Here is a 14181-nt window from a genome sequence, read left to right on the forward strand (position 1 = left end):
TTTAAAAAAAAAAAATTATATATATATATATATATATAGATATAGATATAGATATAGATATAGATATAGATATGCTTATACACATGGATTACCACACATGAGTATTTTTCCTTGGTCAGCTGGCAGATGCCCTAGAAACATTTCCCCATTACAGACAGGCAGAATTCCTTAGATAAATAGCAGATTATATAACTATTAAAGGAAATATAGAAGGTTAATCTTCACCCTCTTGCTGTGAAAAAAAGTAAAGCACAGTACTAAAAACACAAAACCAAATGTTCCCACTGGCCAAAGCTGGAACATTTGAACTCTAAAATAAACTGCTGAATTATGATCCAAAGCATAAAATAATTGTCCATAAGTCCATACTTATATAAATAAATGAATGATGAAACTTTAAATAAATTGAGGAGAATAGAAATGTCTCCCATGGCATGCAGAAGTCTAAATTCTGTACTTAGCTCTCAAGGAGGTAAAGCATTGAGCATAACTCTTCATCCTTTGTGTGTAGACTCTATAGTGACTTCTTTTCAAAAGATACAGCACAGAAAGAGGATAAACAATAATTTTATACTGGCAAAAGATGTCAAACACTATCTGAGCCAGCGATTTGAGCTCAACATCAAGAAGAGTAGTCATTTATATTTGGTGCATATATGTTTATGATTGTCAACTCTTCCTCTTGAATTGTTTTCTCAGACAAAGAAGTAAAAGCAGCAATAAAATATTTGAAAAAATGTTCCACATCACTGGTCATTCGAGAGATGCAGATGAAAACAGCACTGAGATTCCACCTCACCCCACAAAGAATGGCTGCTATCAAGAAATCACACAACAACAAATTTTGGCGGGGTTGTGGGGAGAAAGGACCCCTTCTCCATTGTTGGTGGGGATGCAGACTGGTGCAACCACTATGGAAATCAATATGGAGATACCTCAAAGAGCTTGGACTGGAGGTTCCATTTGACCCAGCCATCCCTCTGCTGGGTATCTTTCCAAAAGAACTAAAAGAATCATATCACAGAGAAGTATGTGCACCCATGTTTATAGCGGCACAGTTTGTAATAGCTAAATCTTGGAAACAGCCTATTTGCCCATCCGTTGGAAACTGGATAAAGAAGATGTGGTTTTTCTATAAAATGGAATATTACTCAGCCATAAAGAGCGAGAAACCGAATAGTTTCCCTGGTGTGAATAATCTGCAACAATGCATAAGATTCTAATAAGATTACTGACATTTAGAAATGGGAAGAAAGGAGTTAAAGGTGTAGGGAAGGTGGGCTGAGTAGGGGAAGGGTAATAAGGGAAAAGAAAAAAATGTGAGATAATGAAAAGATGAAAATAAAGTGTTTGTAGATGGGGAGGGGAGGAGGGGGTGAAGGAAGGGCAGAGGTAGGGGGAAAAATGAGAACCAAGACTTGTCATGCAGAGGTACAAGATCCCAACAATGAATGTAACTGTACTGTATCCCTAAAGTGTACCAATAAACTCGATTAAAGCTGAAAAAAAAAAAAGAAGAGTAGTCATGATAGTATGTGCTCTTGATATGATGAGAATAGTACTGGGATTTTCCTTCCAAACTCTGTAACCCTAATCTAACTATAAGAAAATGGCTGGGACAAGGGGAAAACTGAGAACCAAAACCTGTCATGTAAAGGTACAAGATCCCAGTGATGAACATAGCTGTACTGTATACCTAAAATGTACCGATAAACTCAATGAGAGAAAAAAAGACAATGTCAGAAAAATCCAATAGAGAGAATCTACAGATTACCTGACCAGTATACTTTAAAATTTCAAGGTCAACCTAGTTCCTTAATTTTTACGTAATATACATGTCTGTTCCAGACAAGACACTTCATTGCATGAAGTCATTTTGTCTCCTTAAGCTCCCTTGGCTGTGAATTTTTTAACAAAATATACTTCTTGCTAGTGATTTAGCTCATTAGCACTATGCCTGCCTCAAAAGTGCAAGGTCCTGAGTTCCAATCCCCAGTATAAATAAATAAATAAATAAATAAACTTCTTAATAAACCACAACACATCAATAGTTAATCCACTAATTGTGAAAAGTATACTATATCATAATTATATAAAGTGTTATATAGGGAAGTTGAATGAGAGACATATAGGAACTCTGGGCTATCTTCATTTTTTTCTGAAAATTTACAGCTATCTTAAAATGTAACATTTAAAAAATATTTAATAAACTTAAAATGAGGTTCCACTATATTCTTACCAGAATATCTGTGATAGAAAGTTATAATTATACCAAATGCTAGTGAGAATACAGAGCAACTAGAGCACTCCTACACTGTGAATGGAGATGTAAAATGCAATTACTGTAGAACTCAGTTTAGCAGTTTCTTTAAACAGCAAAACTATAGTGATGAAGAATAGATTTGTGGCTACTGAAGCATTAGGGGTTGATAGAGCTGTGGTGGTTAGGGTGGGATGTGAATCTGATCATCTTTGGGACCTGCTTGAGGGATTAGTGGAGCACACTTCTGGCATGTCTGGATGGATAAGAGAGGCATGATCTTTGTGTCTATGTCTGATCCCTCACTCTTGTGTGCTCTGCTTTCCTCCTGCCATGAACTGAGCATCTTTGCCCTGCTAGGCCTTCTACCATATTTTTGCCTTGCAGCCAGTACACCATGGACTGACTCCCTGAATCTTGAGCCAAATTAAACATCTCCTCCTTTAAGTGATGAGTCTTGGGTATTGTAGTCCAGCAACAGTGAATCTGACATATATAGTCTATGATTATAATGGTATAGCATGAAAATATTTTAGGGTGATGTAACTTCTTTGTATTTAGATACTGGCCATGTTTTTCCAAATCCTGTACATATTGAAATGAATGAAGTATACAAACATGTCAGTGCTACTGTGTCTATTTTAAAAGTAAAATGAAAAGTAGAAGTAACAAGTTTAGGTCCAAATGTAGGTCTGCTAAAACAACAATAAAATGACTATATACCACATTTGTCATATTTTTTGCTTCTCAAAACTTGCTCAATGATTCCTTCCCTTATTCTCTCTGCTTAAAATATTTATTGGTCAGGAACAAAATAAAAATTGTAGCTGTCATACCTGTGATAAAATATTAAAATATATTAATTAATAATCAAGTCATAAAAAATTGCTTAGGTTTCAAAGTCATTGTAAATTTTCCTCTATCCCTTCTGCCTTTCTCATATTTCAATATTTTATTCCAAATATAAATAAGAACAAAAGTTTCTCTCTAGACATTTTTCCAACAGACTATAAACTAAATGGAAGAAAGTACATTAAAAACAGTAAAAGCAAGAGGCAGATAAATTGCATTTTAAAAATTAAACTGACTATGATTTAAGTTTCTTAAAGTGTGAGCTACTATAAACTTATGACTTCACTATTTCTTTATGAATACAAAGAAATAATGTGCTAACTGGAAAATAGGAAAAAGTGAAAGAAAATGAGTAGCTGCTTGCAAAGACAGAAAAGCGGAATGGATAAATCAGGGTTTCTCCACTGTGATGCTGTAGACAATTTGGTATGGATAGTACTCCATTAGGTGCAGGGATTGCTGCTCTGTGCATTGCAGGATATTGAGCAATATCTATGGTACTGATCCAGTGCATATCAATAGTAATGCCCCCAACACTTTTTTAAGCTTTAATTGAGTTTATTGGTACATTTTAGGGATAAAGTACAGTTACATTCATTGTTGGGATCTTGTACGTCTACATGACAAGTCTTGATTCTCATTTTTTCCCCTTGTCCCTGCCCTCCCTTCACCCCCTCCTCCCCTCCCCATCTACAAACATTTTATTTCCATCTTTTCATTATCTCACATTTTTTCTTTTCCCTATTACTCTTCCCCTACCCATCCCACCTTCTCTACACCTTTAGCTCCTTTCTTCCCATTTCTCAATGTCAGTAATCTTATTAGGATCTTCTGTATTATTGCAGATTATTCACACTAGAGAAACTATTCAGTATTTACACATGTGTGCCTTATTTATTTCACTTAGGAGTATATCTTCAATATGTATCCATTTTCCTCTGAATGAATCTATTTTCTCATTCTTTATGGCCGAGTAATATTCCATTTTACAGAAAAACCACATCTTGTTTATCCAGTATCCAACGGATGTGCAAATGGGCTGTTTCCAAGTTTTAGCTATTACAAACTGTGCTGCTATAAACATGGGTGCACATACTTCTCTGTGATATGATTCTTTAGTTCTTTTGGAAAGATACCCAGCAGAGGGATGGCTGCGTCAAAAGGGACCTCCAGTCCAAGCTCTTTGAGGTATCTCCATATTGATTTCCATAATGGTTGCACCAGTCTGCACTCCCACCAACAATGGAGAAGGGTTGCTTTCTCCCCACAACCCTGCCAACATTTGTTATTGAGTAATTTCTTGATAGCAGTCATTCTTTGTGGGGTGAGGTGGAACCTCAGTGTTGTTTTCATCAGCATCTCTCGAATGATCAGTGATGTGGAACATTATTTCATATATTTGCTTGCTGGTTTTACTTCTTTGTCTGAGAAATATCTGTTCATTTCGGATGCCCATTTTTGAATTGGGTCTTTATATTTCAGGGGGCTGATTGTTTTGAGTTCTTTATATATTCTTGATAATAGTCCTTTGTCTGAGGTTGTTTTGAGTTCTTTATATATTCTTGATAATAGTCCTTTGTCTGAGGAGCAGCTGGTAAAAATTTTTTCCTGCAATGTAGGTTGTCTCTTAGTTCTGTTGATGGTTTCTTTTGAAGTACAGAAGCTTTTCAATAAGAGCTACTGAGGATTTGTTCATAAAATCTTTTCCTATGCCAAAGTCTTCCAGAGTTCTGCCTAACTTACCTTCCAGCAAGTTTAGTGTTTCTGTTTTAATATTTAGATATTTAATCCAGTTGAATTTTAATTTAGTGCATGGTGAAAGATAAGGGTCTAGTTTTAATCTGTGGCAGTTTGAAATCCAGTTTTTCCAACACCATTTATTAAAAAGGCTATCATTCCTCCACTGAGGATGGTCAGCTCTTTGTCAAAGATGAGGTAGCTGAGTACATCTGCATTTGTTTTTGTGTCTTTCAGTCTGTTCCACTGATCCTCAGGCCTGCTTCTTTGCCAGTACCATGCTGTTTTTATCACAGTGGCTTTGTAGTATAGTTTTAAATTGGGAATTGTTATACCCGCTGCCATGTGTCTGTTGCCTAAGATGGCTTTTGCTATTCTAGGTCTCTTTGGGCTCCAAATGAATTTTTTGATTCTTTTTTCTAGTTCTGTGAAATATAGTGTTGGAATTTCAATTGGCATTGCATTGAATGTATATAGCAGTTTTAGTAGTATGGCCATTTTCACTATGTTTATTCTTCATACCCAGGAGCAGGGAATATCTTTCCATTTTTTTATATCCTCTTCAATTTCTTTTTTCAGAGTGCTATAATTTTGTGTAGAGATCTTTTGCTTCTTTTGTTAGATTGATTCCTAGATACTTCATTTTTTTGGATGCTATTGTAAAAGGAATTTTTTCCCTTATTTCTCTCTCAGTGAGTCTATTATTTGTTTATAACAAGGATATTGATATTTGAGTGTTCACTTTGTATCCAGATACTCTACTGAATCTGTCAATTAAGTCTAGAAGTCTTTTGGTGGAGTTTTTTGGGTTTTCAATGTAGAATATCATATCATCAGCAAATAATGACAGTTTAATTTCTTCCTTTCCTATCATTATTACTTTAATTTCTTTATCTTGTCTAATTGCTGTGGCTAATGTTTCCAGAACTATATCATATAGGAGTGGTGATAGTGGGCATTCTCGTCTTGTTCCCGATTTTAACATGAAGGTTTTCAGTTTTGGGCCATTTAATATGATGTTGGCTGTTGGTTTTTTATAGATAGCCTTTATTAAGTTGAGGTATAGACTATGTATCCCAATTTTTGCAGGGTTTTTATCATGAATTGGTGTTGAATTTTATCAAATGCTTTTTCTGCATCTACTGAGAGGATCATATGGTTTTTGTCCTTGACTTTGTTAATATAATGTATTACATTTATTGACTTTCATATGTTGAACCACCCTTGCATCTCTGGAATAAATCCGACTCGGTCAGGATGGATTATCTTCTTGACGATCCTCTGTGTTCTGTTTGCTAGTATCTTATTAAGGATTTTTGAATCTTTATTCCTTAAGGAGATTGGTCTGTAGTTCTCCTTTTTAGTTGCATCTTTCCCTGGTTTGGGAATCAAAGTGATACTTGCTTCCAGAAATGAATTTGGAAGTATAGCTTCCCTTTGAATTTCATTGAAAAGTTTGAAGAGTAATGGCAGTAGTTCTCTCTAAATGTCTTGTAAAATTCAGCAGTGAATCCATCAGGGCCTGGGCTTTTCTTTGTTGGTAAATTTTTAATTACATTTTCAATTTCACTGACTGTATTTGGGGTGTTTAAAATGTTTTTATCTTCTTTGTTCAATTTTGGTAATTCGTAAGTATCTAAAAATCTGTCCACTTCTTCTGTGTTTTCCATTTTATTGGAGTACAGGTTCCCAAAGTAGGTATTCATGATCCTCTGGATTTCTTTTGGATCTGTTGTGACTTCTCCTTTTTCATTCCTGATTGCATGGATCTAAGCCTTGTCTTTCCTTTTTTTTTATAAGATTAGCTAAGGGTTTGTCGATTTTATTTATTCTTTCAAAAAACCAGCTCTTTGTTTCATTTATTTTTTTATCATTTTCTTAGTTTTAATTGCATTGATTTCTGCTCGGATCTTTATAATTTCCTCTCTTGTTTGAGCTTTGGATTTTTCTTGCTCTTGTTTTTCTCGGAGTCTATGTTTCATCACTAAGTTGTTTATTTGAGCCCGCTCTGTTTTTCTAATGTGGGCATTCAATATTATGAATTTTCCCCGTAGAACTGCTTTCATCATGTCCCATAGATTCCTGTATGTTGTATTGGCATTCTCATTTATTTGTAAAAACTGTCTAATTTCTTCTTTAATTTCTTCTGTAATCCATTGATTGTTTAGGAGAGTGTTGTTCAGTTTCCATGTGCTTGTGAAGTTCCTACAGTTTCTGGTGCTATTGATCTCCAGTTTGATTGCACTATGATCTGATAATATACCAGAAATGACTTCAATTATTTTGCATTTATTCAGATCTATTCTGTGAGCCAATATGTGGTCTATCTTGGAGAATGTTCCATGTGCAGCCGAAAAGAATGTATATTCTGATTTTGTGGGGTGGAATACTCTGTAAACATCTATTAAGTCCATGTGTTCCAAAGCTTGGTTCAGTTCTATTATTTCATTGTTGATTTTCTGCCTAGATGATCTGTCAATTTGTGATAGTGGGGTATTTAAATCCCCCACTAAAACTGTATTAGTGCTTATTTGGTTTTTCATGTTACTTAATATTTGTTTTATATAGTTGGGGGCATTTGTATTTGGTGCATGTATGTTTATGATTGTCAACTCTCCCTCTTGAATTGTTCCCTTTACAAGGATGTAATGTTTTTCTTTGTCTCTCTTAATGAGTTTTGGTTTGAAATTTACTTTGTCTGAGAATAAGATTGCTACCGCTGCTTTTTGTGGGGCTCCTGATGTGTGGAGAATTGTTTTCCACTGCTTCACTTTCAGTCTATGGTCTTCCTTTTGCACTAGGTGTGTTTCTTGTATACAACATATTGTTGGATTTTGCTTCTTAATCCATTCTTCCAATCTCTTTCTCTTGATTGGTGAATTGAGGCCATTGACATTGATGGTTATAACTGATATATTCTGACTTATTATTGTCATGTTATTGTCCTTTTGTTGATTCTTTTTACTTTTTCACCTTCTCCTTTTAGTTTCTTGCCTTGCCTATTTGATTTGGTTTGTTGTACCTCATGGTATTTTGACCTTCATTGCCCTTTTCTAGGATATTGTTTAGAATTCCTTATAGTGCTGGTTTGGTGTTCATGAAATTTCTCAGGTATTCTTTGTTGTGGAAGTATCTTATTACCCCATCTCTTTTGAAAGAGAGTTTTGCAGGATACATCAGTCTAGGTTGCAGGTTATTTTCTTTTAGGACTTGGAATACCTCACTCCAGGCTCTCCTGTACCTAAGGGTTTGTGCTGAAAAGTCTGCTGTTATTCTAATGGGCTTTCCTTTGCATGTGATTTGTTTCTTTTCTCTTACTGCTTTTTTTTCTTTCTGTTGGATTTCTGGGATCTTGATTATTATATGTCTAGGTGTAGATTATTTTTTGATCATGGCTAGTTGGAGTTCTATATGCCTCACTTGTCTGAATGTCAAATTCTTCCCCTCTGTTTGGGAAGTTTTCTGTCATTAATTCTGTGAAGAGCTTTTTTAAGTCATTTGTGTTTTCTCCTGCTATTTCATGAATTCCTATCAGTCTTATGTTATTTTTCTTTGCATTGTCTAGAAGTTGTTGAATTTATTTCTCATGATCCCTTACTGTTTTTGAGAGACCTCTTTTTTCATGGTCACTGACTGCAATCCTATCTTCTATATCTGAAATTCTATCTTTGCAATCTTTTATTCTGTTGCATACACTTTCAATAGAGTTTTTAATCTCCTGGATATCTGTTTGAATCTGTTGTATGGATTCCATTTCTTTCCTCTGTTTGGCATTCATTGTTTCCATTTCTTTTTTATGCTGAGTCTTCATGGCTTCTATCATGCTCTTGAGCTCATCTATTTTTTTTTTTGGTCAGTTTCTGTTCTAGAGTCTCGAATCATATCTTCCATTTTGCTCATCATCTCTATGATTAACTGGGAAATTATTTTTGATTTGAATTTTCCTAGAGCTTGATTGATCTATTTTGTTACCACCTGTGCTATGGATCCAGGGTGTCCTGCTGGTTAACTCTCAGACTTTTCATCCTCATTTGTCCTTCTGTTTGTCTTTAGTGAACTGGAAATCTGTCTTTGTGTCTTGCTTAAGTGTTTTCTCAATTTTATTTTTGTTGTTAGGTGGTCCTTGGTTTAATTTCTGGCTATTACTTAAATCTTCCTGATATAGTTGTGTTTTAGCTTTGGAGTCTCTAATGTATCATAGACATCCTCATTTTCATAATATTGGAGAAAACAACTCATTAAATCAATCACAATACTTTATCCCAATTGATACATTCAGCAGCCCAATATGATCAAGCACAGCTTGCAAATTGACCACTTGTGGTAGTCATTAATCTATCACCTTTAAACCATGTGAATTAAATTAATATCAAGAAGCAGCCCAAAATATGTTTTCAGTGAATACACTTTTCAATATACCATCTTTACCATTTAGGATGGAGGGTTAGACTGAGTTAGGATGAGAGGAGTAGATAAGTGAAAGAACTGGAGAAGGTTTGAAGTGAAACCAGAGGATTTAGAATGACCTTACTATCTTTACGAAGCTATTAACTTCAGAGGGGATAGACAGAGTGCAGGAATAAGGACAAGAATATATCCCCTTAACAGTAACAGGGGCTTGTCTTCCCTTGAAGCTATGGAGCCATGAGTGAGGTAAAATGACTGGAGAAAAGAACATTAAAAAAAGGAAAACTAATAAAAGGAGAAGTCTGAGTTAGGGCAGGAATAAGAATAAAAAGGGAGATGATGGATAATATGGTGGAGCAAGAGACTGAGTTGGAGAGAGAGGACAGAAATAAGATAGAAATTTTAGGGTGGAATGAGGAAAAGAAAAAGAAATGAATTTGCAGGGCCTCTTTCAGATTATGCCTCTGTTGTCATATTATACCACTTGTACAGCCATATGTAGAACTGAATCCCCTGATCTCTGCTAGCCAATAGCAGATCCCCATGACTCAGACTGACCTCAGTCCACAAGGCCTAACTTGAGTTTCCCAACCCGCAGGGCTGAACTCCACTCAATTCTATTACAGGTTTCCCCTGCCTTTTCTTTAAAGATGTTCAAAGTTTGGAGCTCAGAAAACTGCCTTTCATGAGCATCTATTCCTCTGAAGAGTGGGTCCAAGGACTGGCCCAATCAGGAGGTTTGAGAATGGGGGGGAGCAGGTCATAGGGGTGTTTCAAGGGCACCCACATGGCTACCTTTCTTACTGGATCTGGTGGTGCACAGTCAGGGAGGTCGCACACCCACAGGGTGGGCCCAAGCAGGCAGCTGTAAAGACCTCCTCCGGGGTCCTTGGGTCCTTACTGGATCTGGTGGTGTGCAGTCGGGGAGGTCGTGCACCTGCTGGGTGGGCCCAAGCAGGCAGCTGGAGAGACCTCCCCCCAAAACTTCTGACAACCCAAACATCTCCATATATTACCAAATTTCCCTTCAGAAGACAGGAAGCCAGAATCTTTCCACAATGAGTCATTGATACAGCAAGGGACTTTAGGCCAAAGATTAAGGTTCATTACACTTCCCCAGTTATTAGGTGTGTGTTCTTGAAGAAATCGTGCACTGACTATTGGTCTCATCCAGCACTAGAACCACTACGGACTATTTTATGGGAGTTCAATGTAATTCAAATTAGATAGCATATGAAAAATGAATAGTAAATTGTTTTATTAGTGGATGACACAAATATAAACTGGGGATTATAATTATGACACTAAAAAAACTTTGTAAGAGACAAAAACTAACATAGTGTAGTACAGTTCTTAGCCTGCAAGGGGGAATATAAAAATTTCTGAAGACATGTTTACTTTTCACAACTTGAGGAGGGGTACTATGGCCACCTATTGGTTGTAGTTCAGGGGTGCTGCTTAATAGCCTACAGTTTAAAGGACATTACCCCACAACAAATAATTATCCAGTCTCAAATAGCAATACTGTTGAGGATGAGAGACTCTAATATAAATAATTATTCTTATAAAAAAAACATTGTCAGTAGCATTTTTCTCTGAACTACTCTATTAGGCAGGTCCCTTGTAGGAAGCCAAAAAGCTCATTCAGCTTTAATCTGATAATAGAATTAATGAAGAGAAATTTTACAGAACTGTGAGCAGGTTAAGACCTGATGACTCTAGCGGTTAGTATTTCCAGAAAGCTGTTACTTCTTTAGGAGTGAAAAATTGAGGATATAGAAGCAGTATTATCAGAATCTACTGGGAGCTATAGATGTGAGGGCCACTTGCCAGAAGTTTTGGTTACAAATATTTTCAGAACTGTAGTGCTAAGGCAGTGCTGTTCCCTAACCTCAGATCTCCTACTAAACCTAAAGGGAAGCTAAAAGAGATGAGGACACTCAGAAACTATAGGTTTTAGCAGTGCTGGCTCATAGGAGACAGGAGACAAAGGAGCTGAAGCTCCAGCTGTAGCGAATGGGCAGGAGTGGAAACTATAAGAATTATAAGCTAAATAGCCAGAAGTACCATTGTTCTTATTTTTTATTTTGCTTAGACCCTGAAAGGCATAGCAAAGAACAGCAGAATCAAGAGCACTAACTTTTATGTCAGAAAGAAAATATTATTTGCCAGGATAGTTTATAGATCTTCCAGACGATTTCTATACTTAGTAATTCTAAACAGAATAAAATCAATTGCTAGTCCTACATTTCACAAAGAGCTCACATCTTATGAGGACCTTAATGTTTCAAAATCAGCAAGGATGAGAAGCAAGGCTAAACTAGGTCTACTGATAAGTACATAGGATGGAAAGAGACTTGTTACAGCCAATAAGTCACTGTGCAAACCCAGTTCCACTCATTACTAACCACTGGCCCCCGGGGAATCTTCACTTTTTTTTTTTTAATGGAGTTTCTGAACAGAGCTAATAGCAGAGCTGGATGGGACTGGAGAGATTTTACCATCCCATGTGAACAATTTCAGGACCACAGAGGAAAGAGAAATCATTGCTTATTCTGGAACATTTCTAACAACTGTGGTAAGAGAGAATTGAACTAGCCCAAATTTCAAAGCAAAAGCCCTCTTATGTGATAAGACTCTTGGGACAAAATGATGAATTTTTCAACTAGACCAATCAACTGTGTTTCCCTCAAATTAAAATCTATCTAGAAAACAAGGTAAGCAATAGGGCTCATTTTCAGGGGATTTCTCTTCTAAAATCATGCTAGAGCTTGTTTTCTAGGCAGGTCTTATTATCCAAGAAATAAGGAATTCTTTAAAAATTTTTTTTCATTTGATTAAATATTTACTACATGTTAACTTTATACCAGGGACTTGAGCACCCAATAATATAACAGATGAGATCTCTTTTTGGAGAGGGGAGTTCCTTACTGTATGGAAGAATTATTTTTTGTTTTCAAATATTTAATCAAAGATACTGATGTACCATTTATATGTTTAATCAATTAAATGGGTTTTATTACTGAAAAGCTGCCAGTCAATGACAATCTACACAGCAGCCCTCAAAACCAGTTTATATGGTCCTTGGGGATCACGAACATTTTGTTGTGAGGGTCTGAGTGCTCTAGATGGTTGGATGCTCTGTCGTGTCTTGTCAAGCCATGCTATGTTCTTTTCTCAGAAGACATTTTCAAAGCTCTCCTTATAAGTGTAGAATTAACCTTGTGTCAGCTGAGCCTTCCGCATAGGATTCTGACTACACTTCCCTCATTTCCATGTACTCAGAAAGTCCTTCTGCCTGGCAGCTGCCTGCATTATAATCTTGTGTTCTAGGTCATGGTGACATTCTTCTGCAATTCCTTAAAGTCTTCCCTGAGCTCATGTCTCTTTCAATCATGGACTATTCAACTCTAAAATAAGGTGTGTCTCAGCTTTCAGGTTAATTTTTGGTATTCTTTCTTTCTCTTCCACTGAATATTTCTGGTGGCTCCCATGCAGCCTACTGTGCTTGTCACCCAGACCTGGTCCAACTTCTGCAGCATCTCTGCAAGTGTATGCCTACATGTGATATGAGGAACAAGGGTTCTGACACAAGCTCCAAAGAGATCAGTCAGCCTTATTGAATCTTGCACCTGGCTCAACTTTCCTTGTGTTATTCACCTCAGTCAACTTCATTGCAATATTGTTAAATATTTACCACCTCACCAATCTTTCACCTCTGAATTGCTCAGTGATGTGGTGAAAAATTTAGTGAACTCAAGAAAAAAATATTTGGCACATTTTATGCTTGTTAAATCACAAAGCAAAAATTTCTAGTCTTCCTTAAAACTCAGGTAGTCTTTAGATTTCTGTTCATGACCATGGAATATGAAAAAAATAGACTAGCCAGCAGAATATTTCTACTTCTCCAGTCACTAAGTTCAAGTTATGATGTGGAATCTGAGTGGTGTTTCTTTATCCTCAAGTACCTAAATCATAGCATGATAGAAATCTGTAAGAATCTAGGTCAGCAGCAAATTTTTGATGTTAGGTTTGGAGAACACTAACTTATTCATTTATATTAGTTATTTGTTGCTGCATAAGACTATCCCAAACATAGTAAAATAATAAACCTTTACTATGTCACATATATTCTTTATTAGGGAACAGTTTTGCTGAATGGGTCTGACATATGTTCTCTCCTGCAGTTGTGGTCAAGATGTCAGCCAAGAATGCAGTCACCTGAAGGCTGGAAGGCTGTCCTAGAGGCTGTGACTTGCTGCTGGTAGGAAGCCTCAGTTCGTTACCAGGTGAACCGCTGGAGAAGGATTTTCAAATATTATCTTAACATGGAAACTTGCTTCCCACAGTGATCAAAGGGCAAGGGAGATGCTGTAATGTTTTCAGTGGCCTGGCCTTGGAAGTAAGTCACACAGTCATTTCCATAATATCCATAAATACCAGGGTGGTTGGGGGAAGTTCACTGGAGCCCCTCATGGGGCCATCTCAGAGGGCATCTTGGAACTACAATGAAACAGACATTTGTAATTTGGCATTTTCTTTTTTTTTAACTTTTAATTGATTTAATTCATTTATATATGAGCTTCGGATGTTGGATTAGTGATTTTGAGGTACACTCTGAACAATATTACACATTGCAAATATAATGATTTACAAAATTTTTGTTAAAGGTAAGTAGGAATAAGATGAAAACAGGTCTTTATAAAAAATTAGCTGAAAAATCAATATGTATCCCTTATAGGAAAGTTGATTGATGCAGGTAACCTAAAAGAATAAATATTCATAGTTTCACCACTCAGTGATATCTTTTTCCTTTTTTCTCATTGAGTTGGTACATTGTAGGTATACAGTACAGTTACATTCATTATTGGGATCTTGTACCTTCACATGACAGGTCTTGGTTCTCATTTTTTCCCCTTGTCCCT

The sequence above is a fragment of the Fukomys damarensis genome, unplaced genomic scaffold (assembly GCF_012274545.1).
Source record: "Fukomys damarensis isolate Sample0158 unplaced genomic scaffold, DMR_v1.0_HiC HiC_scaffold_1, whole genome shotgun sequence".
NCBI lineage: Eukaryota > Metazoa > Chordata > Mammalia > Rodentia > Bathyergidae > Fukomys > Fukomys damarensis.